Source organism: Anthonomus grandis, chromosome 15, assembly GCF_022605725.1.
Source record: "Anthonomus grandis grandis chromosome 15, icAntGran1.3, whole genome shotgun sequence".
Taxonomy (NCBI): domain Eukaryota; kingdom Metazoa; phylum Arthropoda; class Insecta; order Coleoptera; family Curculionidae; genus Anthonomus; species Anthonomus grandis.
In genome coordinates this window covers 16,548,210-16,564,381 of record NC_065560.1, presented here as the reverse complement: position 1 = coordinate 16,564,381, position 16,172 = coordinate 16,548,210, and the positions used below count along the sequence as shown (strand labels likewise).

Here is a 16,172-nt window from a genome sequence, read left to right as displayed (position 1 = left end):
GATATTATATTTTGTTACTTACAGTGCATAAAATATTGCTATTTCGTGGGTTTGACTGCATGGTAACAAAAATCTAATGCGCTGATCTTGTCGAGAAAAAAAAAGTCAATTAGGAAAAATGTGCGTAGGTAAGAAGTCAAGTCAGCTGAGCCTAGAGAGTTCCTGCCACACAACGTTTACCTCTCTACTAAAATATACTTATATTAGTTATATTATTTATATTATAATTATATATCTGCTAAATGGCAATTGCTTTTTCTATAGGAAAATAAATACTTTAGTTGCGGTAACTAGTATGTGGATGTGAGAAATAAAACCATATAACAGAAATAATGGACAACAATTAATAAAAGAGCTTTTAAAAAGCTAAAGAAAGATGTTTTTTTTTAACATTACAAATTATTTGTATAAATAGAGCACGCATGTTTGATTACTTTTAATTTCAAAAGTATCCACCCCTGCCTTTTAAAACAAAAACTCTATTTAAAATTTAAATGAAAAAGACAAAAATTCAAGTTTTAAATATTATATCATAAAATTCATGTTGAGAATCATTCATAGATCTAGAAAGAAATTTAGTAAGTTTAAAACAAAGCTGTGATGAGAATATGTTGGCTTATGTCGTAGGAAAACTATAAATTGTATTAACAACTTTAAGACGATTATTATTAAAGCTACAAGTACTTTAGGATAAAACTACTTAAGTATGTCTTCTCTAAGAAGATTTAACTAACTGTCAGTTTTCGCGGCATTTAATTTTTTAGTCTTTACGCTTTATTTTTATTCCATTTTACAGGTTTTCAAAATGACTAGTTTTTGAATTTAATGTGGAATTTTGTGTATATATATCTAGTTAATCTCTGTTATATATCTAGGTTTGAATCTCTAAGAAGTTTAACAAAGTTAATGAGGTAATTTCTATTGCTGATGTTATAAATCGCTCACGTTTGATTTTCAAGGCACGTGTGTTATATGTTTCATTTTTGTTGCTATGTTGTGTCGCTCAGTGTACTCCTATACTCAGTATATTCCGGCTAATATTTTACATCCTCCTGTAATGTATTTTATGTTTTTTTGATGTATGTGGCACATTGTACATTTGTTACGGGTTTGTTTTTAATTATATGTTTTTAGGAAATTTTGTACTTATGAATTGAATTTAAATAATCAAAAGGGTTCAATTTCTCGAAGGAATTTAAAATTTTGTGGCCATTTAAGATTTTTTCCTAATCTTTGCTATTATTTTTTATGATGTCAATTCTTTAATTAATTAATCACTCGGTTTCACTTATTTTTTGGTCTGGTATGTAGGATAATCTTTCTTTTCTTAATTCAGTGATGTTTCATTCTTATTATTTAATGCTATTGCACTATTCTATGAAGTAGCTTGTTATAAAAGTAAGCATTTTAGCGTCGGAATTTGTTTTGCGTACCGTGAGATGATATTAATCATTATTATTATCTGCGAGGTTTCACGTAAACTGCTTCTTATAATACATGAAGCTTGAAGTTCACCGAGTGCATACTATGCACCTAGGCTTAATGTAATGTAATATATTATTATTATTCCTATTTTATTAAAAAATATATCAAAAATGCTGTGCTAGTATCATTAAACAGAATGCATTTAATTTAATTATAGTACATTCCCAAATTATATTTAAATTTAACTCAAGTTCGTTTTAAAAGTCTCCTAGGTCGTTTTAAAATAACTGTATTTTTTTATTGGTACTCTTTACTTTTGCTTTACTTTTATTAATATATTGATATTATTATAATAACATTCTATAGTTTTGTATATTCTTAGTACTTAAATTAGTATCTATTCAAACTTCTTGTTTCCTTTCGGATTCAAAAGGCTGCTAAGACGTCAAATTTAAACTGCTATTAATGTTAGTCCTATGGGTGGAACCTTTGGTATGTGATGTTAAAATTACGAGACAGTTTTACCACTAACCAAAACTCTTTATTTTTAATCTCGACACGTGTTTTGCTATCGATGTTAGCATCTTCGAAAAAGATTAAAACTATACTAAAACTATTTACAAATCTCCTGTGAAATATGCTCGTGTGAAATACGGAAGAGTTGAAAAGTCAAGTGTGGCCAAACATGTTTTAAATACTGGTCAATTTGTAGGGATAGACAACTTAAAATTACTTAAACCAGTTAATTAATTAGAAAATTAGATGCATACAAAAGTTTAGCAATATTCAAAAATCAGGGATAAAACACATTCTTAACAGGGATAAAAGTCCAATCCCTTAGAGACAATTATATAGTTTAGTTAGTGTTGTTTTTGTTTGGCGATGCTTCATTGCTTTTTCCGCATGCTTAGTTATATCATTAGTATACAGGGTGATTTTCAACCTATGCGCATGAACTTGGGAAATGATAGCTGATGAGTAATAATGAGTAATAATGAAAAAAAATGTAGTAAAATATTTTTAGTTTTGGAGAATCCATCCATCCATATTTTTTTAAATAAAAAACGTGTATTTCTTAACGTGTTTAATTTAAACTGATTTAAAGCAACTGTTCTAAGTTGTTTCCATTATTTTAGATATAGACTTGAGCTCGTCGAATCCATGAAGACGTACATGCACGGGCCAAAGCAGGCTGTAGGCGAATTGCGTCACTGGCAGCGTTTATGCGATGTCGTAGCTCTTATGCTCAGTATCAACTTCGTTTACATACACCATTGTTTTCATATGACGCCACAAATAAAAGTCTAATGGATTAAAGTCAGGCGAGCGAGGGGGCCACCCAACTGGACCATCACGGCCTATTCATCGTCCGGGAAACACACGATTTAAATGTTGTCGCACTAGTCGTGAAAAATTTGGTGGAGCACCATCATGAAGAAACCACATGTTCTGCCTAACGTTGAGATTCACATTATCAAGGAGCACTGGTAAATTGTTGCGCAAAAATTCTAAATACCGAGCACCAGTCAAAACGATTTTCCAGAATAAAAGGTCTGATGAGCGTCCCGTTCAGAATTCCAGCCCATACATTTACAGAAAAACGTTATTGAAAGTATGTTCCCCGTGTAATATGTGGATTTTCCAAAGCCCAGTAATGAGTGTTATGAAAGTTGAAAATTCCATTGCGCGTTAAATTTGCCTCATCTGTAACTAAAATGTTCATGGTAAAGTTTGGGCTTAACTGCTGGTGATGTAACAACCACTCACAAAAGTGTACTCGAAACGGCAAATCTCTTGGAAGTAGGGCTTGTACCCTCTGCACATGAAACGGGTACATCAACTCATGCCTTAAAATTTGCCAACTTGTAGATTGCGATATTCCAAATCGCGCTGCAATTGTCCTAGTGCTAATTCCAGGTTGTTCTTCGATAACTTTTAAAATATCCTCCTCCAGATTTAGAATATGCCTAGGTCTAATAGCTCCTCCATCTTCTCCAGGCCGCGGCCGCAAATTGCCAGTTTCTCTACCCCGCTGAATAACACGTAAGAAAGCCCCACGTCTCCGGTGATATCTTCGGGGAAATCTATGGGCATCAGCTGCTGCCACTGCATTCTGATGCGTTTCTCCGTAAATCAAAACCATGTCGACAAGTTCTTCGTTTGTAAAAATGTGCGCCATTACATTTGACGCTTTTATTTTTTTCGTGTGAAAATAACGATCGAAAACGATCACAGCCACCAACAAACGAAGTATTGCTAAAGATACCAAACAACAAATTCCAAACATTATGACTTATTTACTATCAGCTATTAATAAACAAAATAAGTTCGTCTGATACACGTTTTGTTGACATTTGTTTAACTTTATTTCGGAAACCAAAAATATTTTACTAAATTTTTTTCTCATTATTACTCATTATTGATCTTCATCTACCATTTCCCATGTTTATGCGCATAGGTTGAAAATCACCCTGCATAAGGAGGTTTAGTTTAGTTTTAATTTTCTCCCAAAGATGCTAACATCGTTAGCGAAACACATGTTGAGAACTTGAAAAACTGTCTCGTAATATTAATGTATCCAAAAAAATCTATATCACTACTACTAATGTTTATAGTTGATAATGTTGAGTAATTGACAATAAGAGCAGCAGTCTCATCAATTGGCAGTAAAAATAATGGACATTGTTACAAACATTTACTTTTTCATTAAGATCCAACATCTTTCATTTTAGAAAATTGACAACAAAAAAAGTAAAAATCGCAAGACCTCGACAAATGGGAAATGTCTTCGGACAATTAATTTGAACAAGTTGCAACCATCAATAATAAATTATTCACAAAAATTTATCGAATCATTAATGGCCATCTCTCAAATAATAGTCTTTGCTTGCTCCGTGCATTCTATAATAGAACAGGCGCATATTAATAATAATAGTATTCGGCTAACAATAGATTTATTGAATTATGCTGTTACTGGTTTGAACCTGTTAATATTTGAGGTACTTGGATTAATGGAGCGAATTTTTCTTAGAGAACGACGTCGTGTCTGCATGACAATGGTTCGCAACACGTCAGTGTCATAGCGGGAAAATTCCTGATATAAATGATTCCCAAAATAAATGATAATTATCCTAGTCGATGTATTGGAAAAGGAGGACTACAGCCATGGGCGCCTAAATCGCCCGACATTAATCCCCTTGATATCTTTTTATGAGGACATTTGAAATCATTAGTGTACAATAAAAATTATAATACTTTTTTCATCCACTTTTATATTGACCCTCAGAAACTTGTAAAACATGCAATATCGATCGTAGGTTTTATATATACCAACTATTCAATAAAAACGTTTCATTATTTTGGACGCACTTACAACGGTCAAAGTAATCAAGCATACTTTTTTTTAACACAAAATATTTGATTGCGACTTACGAATTGTATAATGTTTTATAATAATAGTTTTAATTTAAATATTACATTAATTCTTAAATACCTTCTCTCTGTTTCTCGCAAAAAATCTGGTTATATATGGTTAAATAAAGGAACAACCTTTAGCACCAAACTTAAACAATAACATATCCGACTTTGGTAGAGGTCGCGGTATCTCCCGAATAAAACGCACAAACCATAAAGACTACGGTTTATTATTTTTTGTTATTTTTATTTTGGCGATTGAGTGCGTGTCTGTCGGCCAAAATTCGCTGGGGCCTCGGGTGGTGGCAGTTGCCGGTCCGCACCAACTAATAATGGCGTGAGCTTATATTATCAGAGCTTGACTTTGTTTTGTATTTTTGTTCATTAATGTACACAATTTCTCGTAAATTATTATATAAATAAATACAGGGCGTTAACTAAACATGCGGCAAAACTTTAAGAGATTATTCCTTGGACTATTCTAAAGATATTTTGTAGCCGAAATAAAAGTATAGTATACTACACTGGACCTTCCAAGTTAAAAAGTCTAACAATTCCGTGTGTATCTTGTTGAAATATTCCATTTAACTTAGCCGAAAAAACTTGAGTTTGTCCATCAGTGTCAAAATTTGATAAAAATTTAGATGTGTATTTTTCGTGTTTTATACTTAAAGTTTTATTAGTAAAGCCGTTCATCATAAATGGCTATACGAACGCCGACATGGGTAACATGATTTACATTTATTAAATTGCTGATAGCAATAATTCATTAGAAGCTAGTCGGTTGTACAGTGAACGATTTCTTAATCGTAATGTGCCTAATAAAACACACCTTTAGAAGTATATTGGGTAGCAGAAAGAGAGAGTAGTTATAAACATGTAAACGAATATTATTTAGTTGTTTTATGGTTATTTGAAAGTTTGATACACATTACATTTTAAGCAACACAAAACTGGTGGATCCTTACCCTTACGTAGAGTTTCTAAAAAAACAACTTCTACCTAACTTCACCCTAACAGATAAGCAATAGCCGATTACACCAATCTGCAATCTTTGCAAAGTAATTAAGATGTTTAAACCTACCCAAAGATAGTCACTAAGAAATCTATATTTTTACGCATAGTATGCTTTATTAAAAAAACATATATCGACGCATATAAATCCCTGAAAAAAATAAAAGTTGCGTAGATTGGTATGTTTGTCTCCCTTAATTCGATGTTTTGTCATATTGCTATGGTTTCCTAAAGCTTATAGGATTTGATTCATATATATACACGAAGTTTTACATCACCGTTGGACGTATTTCATATCCTCTTCTCTATACCTCGTTATACTGCCAATCTTCCTCTTCTAATCCTTTGTACATATCCTTTCTTATTTGTTTTAATCTTCGGTGGTTTTCCATTTCATTCACCTTGATTTTTTAGACGTAGATTATTTTAGTTATTGTAGGAAGGCCATTATTAAATTAAATAATGTAGGTCACTTGTCGGGTATAAAAAATGAGTATTTTCAAAAAGTCTCTTAATTATAAATAAAAGTTAAGTAAATTTATTTTCTAACGTTATATATAAATATATATTCATGCGTAGCTATATTTTTCTGAAGTAATAATATATTTTCATGAGTCAAGTAAGCAATCTTTTAGGAGAAATATTGCATTTAGAGAGTTTTACTTACCTTAATCAATGCTGTACAGATGTGATTTCAGAATTCTAAAAAGCAAAAAAAAATTGTATATAAATAAATATCTAAACAAAAATATTTTAATTATAAATATCATGGTATATTAAAATAAATTTAAGTAAGGCCGCGTTCTCGTTTTAATATTTTTTTTGTACTACCGTGCATATTTTATTCATTTTTCTTCATTTTTAATAAACTGGCCGCGCCCTATAAAGTGTTAAGCGTACAGTAATCAGTAATTTAATAAAAAGGGTTAATATATAACCATTGAAAATACAGGCAATATCTTAGAGTCGAGTGACGCATTTACACTAGGGCTTGCAGGAATTCTGTATAAGTGTATAGCAAGCAGATGGCTCTAAGTGATTCTAGCTATTTCAGGTTTAGGTAGAGTTGGCTCATTAATTAGGACCTAACAGACTGTACTTGGAACCTTTTCTCAAATATATTAGGCATTATTGGTATCAATGAGATTGGTACCTTCCATAAAATATTATCTGTCTTATTGATGTATTTATAATTTAATTATTTGTTCAATAAAGTAATAAACATAATAAATACATTTGAAATACAGAAATAAAATCTAAACAAATTCTTAAATCAAAGTAATTATTTAAGTCATAGTAATAAAACATCTATATAATATTAAATTACGAGACAGTTTCACCACTAACCAAAACTTTTTATTTTTAATCTCAACACGTGTTTCGCTAACGATGTTAGCATCTTCGGAAGAAAATTAAAACTAAACTAAAACTACTTACAAATTTCCTTATGTATACTAATGATGTAACTAATAGAGCGGAAAAAGCAATGAAGCATGGCTAAACAAATCTTAAACATTAACTAAACTATATATTTGACTGTAAGGGATTGGACCTTTATCCCTGATAAGAATCTTTTTTTGATTTTTGAATATTGCTAAATTTTCGTATGCATCTAATTTTCTATTGTTATTAAGTAGTTTAGGTAATTTTAAGTTGTCTATTCCTACAAACTGAATAGGATTTAAGACATGTTCGGCCATACTTGATTTTTCAACTCTTCCATATTTCACATAAGCTACATGTTCTTTAAATCTCACATTAATTGATCTTCTGGTTTGTCCTATGTAATTTTTATCACAATCGTTGCAATTAATCTTCTAGATCTCAGACTTTTCGTTAGTCTTTATTTTATCTTTTGGGTTTCCTAAAAGATTTCGTAACTTGGCCGAACTTTGATAGACCATTCTTAGACCTAAGTCTTTGAAAACTCTATTAAAGCCTCTGTCAAAATAGGATCGTATGGTATTGCAACAAAAGTCTGCTTATTTTCATCTTTTTGAAATGTGGTAGAGTTTTTAAGATTTACTTTTAACCTGTGTCTTCTAATCAGCTTATCAATAATCTTATCATCATAGCCATTGAACCAGGTAATTGTTTTAATTGTTCCTTTTTTATTAAATCTGCCATTACTTAGAGGAAATGAGACCAAACGATGTTTTAAGAAATGCATGCTAGCCGTTTTATATTGAAAACAATGGTTAGTGACTCTAACCATTGTTTTCAGGTATGTATCTAAAAGTATTTGTTTCTTTTCTATAAATATCAAATTCTAACTTATTATTATTTTTGATAACAAGATTATAGGATCTTTAACTTACAACATTTCAAAGTTTTTAGTAAAGCAGTTTGAGACAATGGAATTACCTTATGAATGTTTTTCGGTCAAAAATAGCCAACAGTATATTTCAAAAGTTAATAATTTAATTCTAATTGAAAATGAAATTCTTGTTTCTTTCGATGATCTTATTTGTTTCCAAGCATTCCCATACCAGAAACTTTGGAATATATGATTGAACTCCTGGAAACAAATGGTTTCCATAATATCCAAGAAATAATTAAATTAACGAAACTTTGTCTGTCGCAAAATATTTTTCAATATAACCACTTATACTATGAAAAACTGGAAGGTACAGCCATGAGTAATTGCCTCTCTCCCTTTCTAGCAGAGCTCTTTATGAACAGTTTTGAGTTACCTGCAAAAAATATATTCCATTATTTCCCACGAGTTTGGTTGGTGCAATATTGATAATTTAGTAGAACAACTTAATAACGTTTAATAATGTTTTCCATCTAATAAATTTACCTTCGAACAAGAAACAAATAACCAACTTCCATTCTTAGATACTCTTTTCATCAAAAGTAATAATAAGTTTGAATTTGATATTTATAGAAAAGAAACAAATACTTTTAGAGATATAACTAGTGACTCTAACCATTGTTTTCAACATAAAATGGCTGGCATGCATTTCTTAATACATCGTTTGGTCTCATTTTCTCTAAGTAATAGCAGATTTAATAAAGAAAAAGCAACAATTAAAATAATTGCTAGGGTCAATGGCTATGATAATAAAATTATTGATAAGCTGATTAGAAGACATAGGTTTAAAGTTATTGTTAAAAACTACCACAATTTAAAAAGATAAAAATAAGCAAACTTTTGTTGCAATATCATACGATCCTATTTTGACAAGAGCCTCTAATAGAGTTTTCAAAGACTTAGGTCTAAGAATGGTCTATCAAAGTTCGGCCAAGTTACGAAACCTTTTAGGAAACTTAAAAGATAAAATAAGTACCAATGAAAAGTCTGGGATCTAGAAGATTAATTGCAACGATTGCAATGTTAAGTTAGTGTTTAAGATTTGTTTAGCCATGCTTCATTGCTTTTTCTCGCTCTATTAGTTATATCATTTGTATATAAGGAGACTTGTAAGTAGTTTTATTTTAGTTTTAATCTTCTCCCAGAGATGCTAACATCGTTAGCGAAACGCATGACGAGATTAAAAATAAAGAGTTTTGGTTAGTGGTAGAACTGTCTCGTAATTTGCGCATCACACCAAAGGTTCCAACCATAGGACTATTAGTTTAGTTGGCGCTTCTGGCCTAAAGTTGAAAGCGCTCTGCCTGTATTGAATAATAATTATTATATCAATTATTGCTTTCAATACAAAAAATCCTTTTCTTATCTTCTATTTCTAAATTGCCAATAACAAATCATCGAATTTCAAAAAATATGATTTCAATACAGAAAGTTTCAGTTTAGTTCAATAAAGAACAAATTCTTTTTATTAGTGTGGCTTATCAACTTTCCAATTATTGCAGGATTACAATGCTCGCGGTGTCTACGTTATACAGACCCTTCCTTCTTCCACGCAACGTTGACCTCGAACGCACTTTGCCGGGCCAACCGAAATTTCATGTCCCCCGACAACTTGTCCTGTATTTGGTAACCGTCTACCTTTCTGCTTCATAAATAGGCCTATTGTTTAGACGGGAGTTTTTTTCGCAGAAGATAAAAATAGAATGGTCTAATGTTTTAGAAGGCCAGCTGAGATTTTCGTCTGCGGCTGTTATTGAATTAGAATTCGGTTCAATGGTCATTGATAAATGGCTCTGTTCATTTTGTCCTTTAAATTTTAAGGTTTAGATTTTAAAGACCGAAGGAAAAGAAGAAAGTTTTTAGTCAATAAGTGGTTGATATTTTTTATTTTCCTTCAAAACGTTCTTTGCCTCTTTTTAGCTCTTTAACCTGTGTAAGCTAAACCTTTTCACCTTGAAAACTTACTACAAGTATTAATTAAATAAAGAGGGAAAAGTGTCAAAGATCGAAAAACAAAAGCTTCAAATCAAAATAGGCCGACTTAAAGCAACTTATCGAAGCAACGCACCTTATATTATTATCGGTAAATATATCCTTATTCAACGATTTTTTGGTAAATTTTTGTTTTTGGAGTATTTATAAACCATATATGGTCAAGATATTCTAATTGTAAAATACATTGCTACATAAACTAAATTGTAGAATACATGTATATCATCTAGTATTCTGTTTAAGGGCGAAAATTTCGACATTTAAAAAAATTGACCCGGGATTTACATATCTAGTTTTTAAACTCAATCACTACACCTTAAATATTTAATGAAATGCCTGATATCACATACTGTATATGCCTATATATGCCTCGTATATGCCTCTGTGTATTATACGATATATTTGCCATACACGTATATATTATCTTAGAGTGTACAAATAAAACATTTGGATAAATAAGCACATTACATTAAAGTATTTCACTATTACTAAGTTTAAAATAATAAACTTGAGAAAAATAATTGCTGAGAAAATATTTTTATATTGACCATTTTAAAAATCTATTAAATTACGTGTAAAATATCCTAAAGTAATTTAATATTTTATAAACGGATATTTTGTAAACACCCTGTATTCGTTTAAAAGTGTCTCAACCGCCCGAGAATTATCTTACATCTTTGAAAATCTATACCCTAAACATAAACAATAATATAAGCAGAGATTGAGAGAGGCCCGAAAAAAGTAAAAGAGGCAGTGAGTGCTAGCACTTCGGCTTATAAAGAGTCATGTATATAAAGTGGTCATAGTTGACCAGGTGTGGTGGTGTTTGTCCTCTAGGTGGATATTAGAATGGTTGTGATTGTTTTGTGCACAGGTAAATCATGTCAACATGTGAGTAATATTTTATATTGTTGTTGTGTAAGTCAATGGCTAGAGTTTTATGGTATACCAGAGTTTGTAGCTGTTTAGCGAGGTATTACCAGGTTGTGGTCGATCGACAGGGATGCCCTCTGAGCGCGCAGTTCCTTCGAGTTGGTCTTGTGAGTTATAGAGGGCCCTCACTTGTCTTCTCGATTGACACATTTGGATTCTAAGATCTCGGTATATGTTATCTTAGTTTCCGAGTGTTGAGATGCTTACTGCTTAGCGGCAATGGAGCGTCTGGGGTAACCTTTTTTAGGGGACACTAGCTAGTCGTCGAAGAAAGAAGATATATATGTAAATTATTAGCAAATATAAAGTAACTATTTTGATGGTTGCTGGCATGACTAAATCAAGGGGACCGAGGTTCCCCGGTGAGTAAACTTAATCTTTATAAGATGGGTCAGTACAGTAAATCGTAAACATTTTTGTTTCATGGTACTCTCAATCTCTTGCTGTATAGATGGTGGAGCTCGCTGAACGAATTGCATTGTCAATACTCACGTAAGTTTAATTTTAAAATACCCAAATTTTACATACGTAAAAACAGTGCGCCAAAAAAAACTTAAAAATACAAGTTTGCTTAAAACTTAACAAGAATTTTAAAAAAATAAACTAAAAAAAAAATATATCTAAACTGGTAGTAAAGTCATTTAAAAAAAAACTTCCTATTTTTAATTATTAAACATTCTGTAGATTTAAAAATACTACGATCTGAACATATATTCATCTAAAGTTTTGTCTAATCTTTTTTTTAAATCACCCTGTACAGTTTGTCAGTAGAGTTCTTGGACACCCGGTTTATATACCACTATTTATGCTTGAATATATAAATTTTATATCAATAATTCTTTAATGATTCAAATTAAGGTTTTATACTGGTTTTCTATAACTAAAAATTTAACGTTTTGTTGATGGTGGGTGTACTTGTTTTAAAGCTCATTTTATGAAACGCATTTTGTAAACGCCTTTAAATCGCTTACTATAAACAATACTTAAACGTTTGATTTTTATGAAATAATAATTGCATATTATTAACATGTAATAAACTATCTTATTAAACGTAAATAACATAAGCATAACATTAAACACATTCACGTAAATCACGCGGACATTTTATCTGATATTTATCGTTGAAGTTTAACCAAAAATGTACACCTGCTGTAAACCATTAATAAACGTTTATTAAACAATAATGTGTTTGTCCGAAAGTACGAAGATGTAATCGATAATATATGACGATCCTGATCCACAGGATGGTAAAGTTAATAAATAAATATCGATGTTTTTAAATTTAATTTTTTTTTAGATGTTCGATGTAGCAACGGTATATTAAATATATTAGATAGCAACGTTAAGTTATTTTATTGAAGCATGAAATAAATTTAATAATTAATAGATTTTATATAAATACACGTCTAAGAAATTTTAAATTAACTATCTGCATAACTTTTGGATGCGTTACCTTAGGTCCTCTTTATTATTAACCATTATCTTGTATACCACGAATTTAATATGTCGCTGAAAAAACAAACGAGAAGAGTCAAATCTGGAGAACGTGGGATCAGATTTACGGAGGCATCATTACCTCGATCGACCTTTTTGCGCATCGACCATTTAAATACTTTCTAACATTTAATGAAAAATGTGGAGGAGCTTCATTATCCATAAACGACATATCTTTGAGAAGTTAAAGAGATCCTGCTAACAAATCTCCCTCGTTAATTTTGGAGGAAGATTTATAGAACTAATAATGAAAATACCAATTATACCAGCCCATACATTGAAAACATCTTGTCGAACTTGCATTGTCTTATTTATAAGACAATGCAACCACCACCACAGACAATGACTACCACCTTCAAAAACAGCCCATACATTAGTTTTAACTTCGTATTGAAAATGGTGTTTTCTTACTGCATGTATATTTTCTGCAGCATATATGCAAAAGATATGAAAATTATGTATCCCTTTTCTCGTGAAGTAATCCTTACCGGTAAACAGAATATTATTAATAAAGTGTCTTTCTCTTTGTACATGAATAAAGTTACAAAAATTTAGTCGCATTGCAGGATCTTGTGGTAAGAGATCCTAAACTGGCGTCTTATGGTATAGACATAACAACTATTCTCTGATCATTCTATTCAAGACAATTTTTTATAGTTTAATTTTCATATTTATTCGCATAGTGCTTAGTCCCTGATCCTCTTGAACACGTTCTAGACTATCTTGTTTAAGTTCAGGAGCCCTCACAAACGCTTCCATAATCAGTGGTAATGGGAGCTACTCGGCCAGTCTTTCAACTGCAGAAAATGTTGGATGGCTTGGAACACGTGATAAAAATTTTCAAAGTACACTGTTAGAGTTTATTTTCCTAAGATACATAAAAAATAGGAAAATAAAATAAGCCTATAATCTTAGCGAAAGCTTGATTATAGAATTTTAAAAAGGTAATTTCTAAGTTATTGTAGTACTAAAGTTTAAATTCATTAATTTTATTTTTGATATTAATCATCTTTAGCCTCATCATACCAATCATAATGTTATTTTTTTATTATTTTAATGTCACTAGTATCAGAAGTCATATCCAAGCCAATAAGATCCTAGCTCCTAGCTCATTCTTCTATAGGCCCACTAAAACCATTTTTGTCGCGCAAATCTTTGACCTCTAGGAAGTCAGAATGTCCTGAAGAACAAGCATTTAAAGAAGTAGACCTTTTTGTGTATTTTGGTTAGTGGATACTAAATACTATACTGCCCTTGTGCAGGATTATAAGTGGTGTAGCTAAATCCCAATTTTTTAAAGATTCTTTGTTTAGTGTCCGGTTTTGTATTTCCGCGAAAAGGCCAATTCCAATAATAAGTTCTAAGATTTTCTTTGTCATTTTGGTTTATAATACTCTTATGAACTGTTTATATATATGCATGTTTTATATAAATATATTTAAACACAAAGTTAAATTTTAGCTATCAATTCTTATACCTACTTGATGTAGTAGAAAGCCTTCAATTTGGGTATTCTGATAATTTCAGACTTTTTTTTTGGTGTGGTTTTTGTCTACTACTATAAGACGTAGCAATATTCTCACCTCATAAATTCCCAAAAACTTTCAGTACATCTACACTGACTTCTATCTTTAAATAGATCTACCCTGGTCCTCCATCTCAATCCTGCAGCGCTCTTGGAGTCAGGTTCGATCTATGTTTATGATGTATAGTAAGCATGCACTTAGTAAACCATCTAACCAGGAAGTTCTATTAATATTTGTTAGCTTTACTTTAGTATATTATACAAAATACTAACCTCAAAAATATGTTTTATCATCCGATTTTTTAAATTTTACTACTACACTGTTGTTTTGAATATTTTAGTAATAATTAATTCATTCATTATAATAAACCCTTGTAAACTTGATAAATAGGCCTATCGAAAGTACTCACATGAACTTTTTGACCCCAAACACCAAGTTTTTCTTTTAACCTAAATTCACTATTCATATAAAGGTTTTCTTTTATGTTTTTTTAGAATTTTGAAAGCCTTTTTTAAAATACGCTAACAAATTTAAGGAAATTGTACTTTTTATTAAAAAAGTAAGAAATTACACTAAAAAAAATATTATAAATGTTTTAACTATTAGAAGTGTACTGTGAACCGCTTTCTGGTAGCCACGGTGAAAGGCAGTACAATTTTTTTAAAGTTATACGCCCGAACATGTTCGTACATATTAAAAAAGTTGAATTTTAGTATACATGTTTTTTAGAAAAAATATATATACCAAAAAAAATCAAGCACTTCATATATATTTAGGTTTTGACTAAAAACAAGGTGCGACAAAACAAACAAAGCAGTTTAAAAAGTCTATTCAAAACATATTAAACAACTTGAAAAATATTGATGAAAAATAAGTTCATTCTACTTAGACTAACAGTCTCAAGAGTTAGTGCTTTGGTAATATACCTTAATCCACGCCTAAGTTTTAAAAATCAGATCAGCAAGATGATGAAGTTTCAAGAAGCGATGCACTGATGTAGGCGATTTTAGAAGTATTCCAATCAGTTCATTCTGACAGATATTAATCGGAATGGCAGCGACTTTCTCTCTAATGTAGATCTAACAGTTCAGTTCCCCGAAATTAAAAAAACGGCAAAACTCTTTTTCTTAAAGTAGCCATGTAGGAAAAAATTGTAAATACTCATCCAGTCATCCTGCCACCTGTCCAAAGTAAAACCTTAGAGATACGAGACGCACCCCTTCAATCGCCGTTTTTTCATTGATATCTGCATCATATAGATCATAGTTCTGTCCCATTAATAATGATAATTATCATTATAAAATGTATTCATCACGGACATTCAAAAAAATTATTCACAATCGAGAGTTCAAGTAATGTTTTGGTTCGGATATTTAACACTATTTGGCCTTTTTATAATCACAGTCGGGCATACTTAGGTCACATTAAAAATAGTCAAATGCAAAACTTATATAGAGCAAAACACTTAAACTCAACTGTTAATAGTTTGTCGTTCTTTCAAACATCTATTTTTTTATAATTTTTTTATTATAAGACGCAGGTTAAATAACATGAATGATTTTTTATTCTATTTGAAATGACTATCCGTAATTAGTCAAGAATATTTGATGAAATTAGCCTTCTAAATTTGTAGATTTGTCGCCTTTGAAACATGTTTATAGTAAGTTGTAAGAGTTTATATTTATTTCTAAGGATAAAAATTAATGTTAACATATTTATTTTAAACCACTCACTTGTCTGTTGAAAGTGTCTTTTCATTTTTTTAAACTTTATCACGTATTATTTACATCAAAAACTACTGTATCGTCAACAAAACTAATTATAATATCAAGTGACTCAATCAACTTATATGATCATTTATATATTGTATGTATATGTAACAAACAATATTGGGCTCAACACTCTTGTATTGTTATGGAAACCTCAGGTTACAGTTCCGGTACACCTTTTTATATTATCAATATTGACATACTGGTTTCTGTTCTCTAAATAACTTTTAATGAGATTTACGGCTACAATTTTCTTATATTAAAAAAAAAAAATGAAATGTTTTTAAT

At 30.7% G+C, this 16,172-nt stretch overlaps 1 protein-coding gene across 8 annotated transcripts in view; it reads right to left on the bottom strand.

The window, feature by feature from the left end:
* Window positions 1-16,172, bottom strand: part of LOC126745199 (zinc finger protein 574-like) — a 250,094-nt gene that overhangs the window by 170,126 nt on the left and 63,796 nt on the right. For 6 of the 8 annotated variants that reach the window (XM_050452937.1, XM_050452940.1, XM_050452931.1 and 3 more), the window contains exon 2: window positions 6,521-6,555. The gene's annotated coding sequence lies outside the window, so the exon portion shown is untranslated. Of the gene's footprint in view, window positions 1-4,918; window positions 5,083-6,520; window positions 6,556-16,172 lie in introns of those variants that run through there. The other 2 variants (XM_050452936.1, XM_050452935.1) reach the window with 2 other exon arrangements.